Source organism: Curcuma longa, unplaced genomic scaffold (genome assembly GCF_044706935.1).
Source record: "Curcuma longa cultivar G26 ecotype Majalengka, Jawa Barat unplaced genomic scaffold, ITB_CL_G26_1.1 utg509_np1212_2302976_RagTag, whole genome shotgun sequence".
NCBI classification, from domain to species: Eukaryota; Viridiplantae; Streptophyta; class Magnoliopsida; order Zingiberales; family Zingiberaceae; genus Curcuma; species Curcuma longa.
The window spans coordinates 7,442-12,536 of NW_027435603.1; the positions used below are offsets into that span (position 1 = coordinate 7,442).

The window sequence follows — 5,095 nt, forward strand, 5'->3', positions numbered from 1 at the left end:
TACATTGGCATATTGGTACGATACTAAAACAATATCATTCTAGTCAAAGACCGAAACACTAACACAGCTCGCGATTTTGAACCTTGGCTTGTGCTTAATCCCAAAAGAGCATCCCAAAAAACCATTACCTTCGGAAAGCATTCAACATGACACTAATCACATAACCATTGTAAGTCTTACATAATTCAAATACTTATATCCTAATACCAATGATCTTTTAATCAAACCTCCTAAAAGGGTTTATGATAATTCACCACCTTAAAGGAACATTCAACATATCATTAACATACTACCCTAAAGGCTTAGATAACCAAATAAACAAAAGACATTAGAAATTTGAATGTCTTTTAGCAATTGAAAGCTTTGTTTATAACCATTATGTTAAGGAATTTACGAATACATATCCATTTACAATCACTTTTAAGTTTAAAGATCATCTTTTGTTGATTTTGTTTCATTTTCTACCATTATCCACTGGAATGAGGGTTCTATAGTGTGCATGAAAGAAACATATGTTGATACGAAGCGAAGAATTGCATTACTTAATCTTGATTATAAGAAATATGTTGATGATGGATCCCATAGCCATATAGGATATACTTTCTTCATTAATTAGCCCAAGCAATCCCATAATGACTCATTCAAAAGGTTAATTCTATTGCTTACTTATTTAACTTGTCCATTTATTTAATATTAATTTAATTTTTGAATTAGAAGATTTCTAACTTTACTTCAAGACATTCAAGCCTCCATCCTTCAACTTATCTCTAACTCCCAATCCATCCTTCAATTTATCCCTTCATGGAAATAGGCCTAAAGACCAGTCCAACTCTCAGCCATATATTGCAAGAATCCTTAGAATGACTTCCTTACCTCTAGACCTGAATCTGATCTTGAGTGTAGTAACACTTCTCAGGTTCTCCAGATGCACAACCCTTGTTGATTTCTGATTTGAGGCTCCTTGATCCATTTGGATTGCATCTTAGAGTGTAGAAGGTTGGTTTTTTCACTTATGATCATCTTTTGGCAAGAAGCTGCCTATGGGCTGTAATCTCTCAACTGATATCATCAGGCCGAAATATGCTTCCTTTTCTAGAAAACCACCAACAACTCACAGAATTCAATCTTTTCTCAAAAAAAAAAAAAAAAACATAACCATATCTGATATTTTCTTGTTTTTCTTCTAGAAGCCTTCTCTCTGGTTAAAACTACAAAATTATGTTGGCGCAATTGACATACGCAACGAATTGAAGTGATTGGGGAGAGTAAGTGCCATCAGATCAAATGAAAATGAAGTCCAACGCGAATGAGAACAAAAATGGTCAGTTAGACAGGTTGGAATCACGATACCTTGGAAACCCTTGCCGATCGAGTTGCCGGAGACATCCACGAGGTCTCCCTCCTTGAATATATCCTCGATGACGAGCCTCTGGCCAGGCTCGAATCCATCGACGGACTGGAGGCGGAACTCCTGGAGGTGGCGCATCGGGATGGCGCCGGCCTTCTCAAGGTGGCCCAGCTCGGCTTAGTGAGCTTCCGGTCGCGGACGCGGCGGTACGCCACCTGTACGGCATCGTACCCGTCGGTTGCAGCGGTCTTCACCTGAGTGACGATGTTGCCCTCGCGGAAGCCGACGACGGTTACGGGGACGACAGTACCATCAGGTTCGAAGTAGGTCATCATGCCGAGCTTTGTTCCCATGACGCCGATGCCTGCCTCCATGCTCATGACCGTCACTCCTCGAGGGCCGCGGTGGGGGAGGTTTCCGGTGGAAAGAGGGCGGAGAAAGGAGGGGAAGGGGGAGCGGGAGGAGAGGAGGGCAGGACTGGGTAGAAGAGAGGATACAGGTTTCTCGGTGCGAGCGGAGGCGAAGGAAGAGCAGCGGACGCCGCTGCACGTCACCGACAGCGCCATTGTCGCTTCGACGAGGGCGTTCGATTTTCTTATCTTCTTATCCAGCGATATCAAGAGGCACCTTAGAGGCAATTTACACAAAGGACCTAAATCATTCATTTAAACAGTTTCTGCCCCTACTGGAAAATTATAAAAAAATAATATAATGCAAAAATAAAAATAAAATCCGATCATCCAATAATCTTACACGATCAGTGGCGGTCCTATGACTATATATAAAAAGATAAATTGATAAATTATAATTAACTATGACAGATGAGAATATTACCTCGACTTCGTACCAGTAATTTAGTCAAAATTTCTTGACTATGCTTTATTAATGCCACAGGAACAAAGACATCCTGATCTTTCACATTAGTGAGGTAATATGTTTAATCAAAAATCTTGCCTCAAACAAATATTTTTGTTTACAATTTTTGTTAAATTAAAATATTTTAATTACTTTTAATCTGTGTAGACTTCAGAAATGCATATTTAAGAAGATAAAACATCATTCGTTGAAACATTCTTTCCTCTGTTCTTATTGAACAGTATTAAGAACAACAAAACCATCACAACTCAACAGCCACTGTTATTATGTGCAAGATTCAACTGGTGACAAGAGAAACATAGAAACTAATATCGTTGGTATGTTAGGATTTATATTCCTGAAGCAGTCCCTCAAAAATATCCTCAAGGGTGATGATACCAATGACTTCTCCATCTTCTATTTCTTTGGTTAACCAGCGATCGAGCACAGTTGCTGCAGCATCAGTCTGCTGAAAGGTTAGTTTATCTCTGTTAGCCTGTTTTTTATGCTATTTGTCAATGTCGACAACAACACTATTTGAGTTTTCATCGTCTTTACATAACAATGGAGCCATCAATTCAGAGGTTCGTGTGGATTCTTGTTTTCTTCCTCCCATTTCACTCCTTTTGCAAGCAGGAGAGTCTTACTTCTGCCTTTAGCTTTAACAACAGCAGCCATACGTCTGCTTCCTAGTAAAAGCTTAATAGTAAAAGGTAGAAACCTTGGAATTCTTCTGATAGAAACAGCAGTAACTGGCGTCTCTGTCTCTGCATGAACAATAGAAGACTTTTCACCTGATTCAAGATCATATATCAAATGAGAAACGGCAATACTGTAACCAGAGTATATTTTGGACAAAAGGACTATCAGAGTACACAAAACTAAAGGTAATACAAGAAGACTAAAGCCCACCAGCAGAATGGCAATGCTATTTCTTGAACTCCCAGAATAAACAGGAACACGACTGTGTGACCTCTGGCAAGAATCCTGCCAATTTCTTCCCTGAAACGGTGCTCTTTTTACCAAATTGTAGGATATCAAGAAAAATAAGGTTAAAACAAATCGAACTCCTGATTTAGATGTTGTTTTCAGAATGGTTATCTGAGGTTTACTTTAAACTGAAAGAAAGGATCCAACTTGCCTTTACATTCATGGATGTGTAAATCCTTTGGGGCATGCTCATCTTAAGTTGATATTGTATCATAAAGTACACGTTTGTCTTTGAACACCTTTAAGATTTGGTTATTGGATGTCTTTGATAACCACTAAATAGAGTTAATAATACAAAAGTTTTATTCAATTCAATCAAGTTACATGAATAAAAAGAGAGTCAGCAACTGTGATAACACCATGTCTCCTCAAAATGACCCAAGCCAGTGTCAATAAATTTAAATGGTGACCGCATGCTAATTGATTATCGTGTGGCCTTAACATAGAAAAGAAATATCATTATGCATAAACAACACAATTAGCACAAGTAAAGAAAGATTAACTAGTGTTAGAGAGAATCTCCATATTTAATCTTCACCAGTCTAATTTCAAATTGACTTTTAATGCGAATGTTGATTCAATAGTAGACATAGCTGCCTCAGCTGTCTGCACATGAAAAAATGAGTTAGCAATACTAAACCATATCTTGTATTAGTATCATACAAACAAAATTATTTTTGCAGGAATCAATTGGTTCAGGAACCATGAAAACAAACTATCAATAACCTGAGAAGCATAGCATATCCATGAATGTCCATAAGTTGTGCAACTCTAGCAAAGTTTTGAATGAACTCTAACATCCATTAAATGTCAGTTTCAAGGGTGAGAAGTCCCTCTAGCGATTAGGAAACGTAATTTATAAACTGAAGCCTCTTCTGCTTCTGAAGCGCCAACGCCACATTCGGAACTTGCTCCTTATCCCCTAATAGATTTAAACGATCAGGGAACTTTCTCATGGGGTAAAACCCCCACTGGAATTTGGCGTTGGGTGTGGCATAGGAGGGTTTCACCCCAGATCGAGAAGGCCTCCTCATTTCTTAATTTTTTTTATGCACATACTTTACAATTTTCACTTCAAGTGTCGAGCAATAGTCATTCACTTCAGCAACAGTCATCAATGATTTTTGAAAAAAGAAAAAGAAAAAACAATTATAAACAGTGGTACATTCCTAATGAGCTAATTACATTTACCAGTCACCAATCTGAACAACCCAATCAAACAAGAAACAGAAAATATTTAGGAAAAAAACCCATAAGACAAGATTTCTATCACTTATCAAGCTGGTGAGTGAGTGCGTTGTTGACTCTGATCGGCGATCGACTTCAAACTAGTATACATTCTGGTACAGAAATCAGCAAACTCTGACATAGCTCGAAAAAGTTCAGGCAAGTGCGTCTTGAGACTAGTAACAGTTTTCTCCCTCAGCTGCTTCAGCAACGTCCTGTGGGCATCAAGTTCTCCTTCTAGTGCAGTTTTGAGAGACTGAACATACGACCTTCTTTCCTCCATCTGGTCCTTCACGGTTGCCCCTTCCGCACCCTCGGGTGCACCTACTGTTGATTTCATCATCCTATGTGCATTCTTCTGGTGCCAGTTTTCAAAAGCTCCGTTCTTTCGCAAATACTCCCTGTGCATCTCCTCGCATTTTTCTTTCTGCTTTATCTCCTCATCTTGGAGGGTCAGGATTGTTTCTATGACCGCTCGGAAAAGCTTTGGATAGCTTTGGCTGCAGGCTCATGCGGATCTTTTTCCAGATGATCATGCCATGTATGCACGAAAGGTTGGATCGGTGGTCGGTGCGAAGATGATTCTTTCTCTTCTGTCTTTCAAACCGGTTTCAATTGGGATGATGTTCAACTTCAACCAATTATTAAGAACGGCCACATATGCTTTTTGATGAC

The 5,095-nt window shown here is 39.1% G+C and overlaps 2 pseudogenes; both read right to left on the bottom strand.

The window, feature by feature from the left end:
* The window catches only part of LOC141820731 (large ribosomal subunit protein uL3c-like), a 2,752-nt pseudogene extending 817 nt beyond the window's left edge, over positions 1 to 1,935 (bottom strand).
* A 2,358-nt stretch (positions 1,936 to 4,293) lies between these two features.
* Positions 4,294 to 5,095, bottom strand: part of LOC141820732 (protein ROLLING AND ERECT LEAF 2-like) — an 8,201-nt pseudogene continuing 7,399 nt past the window's right edge.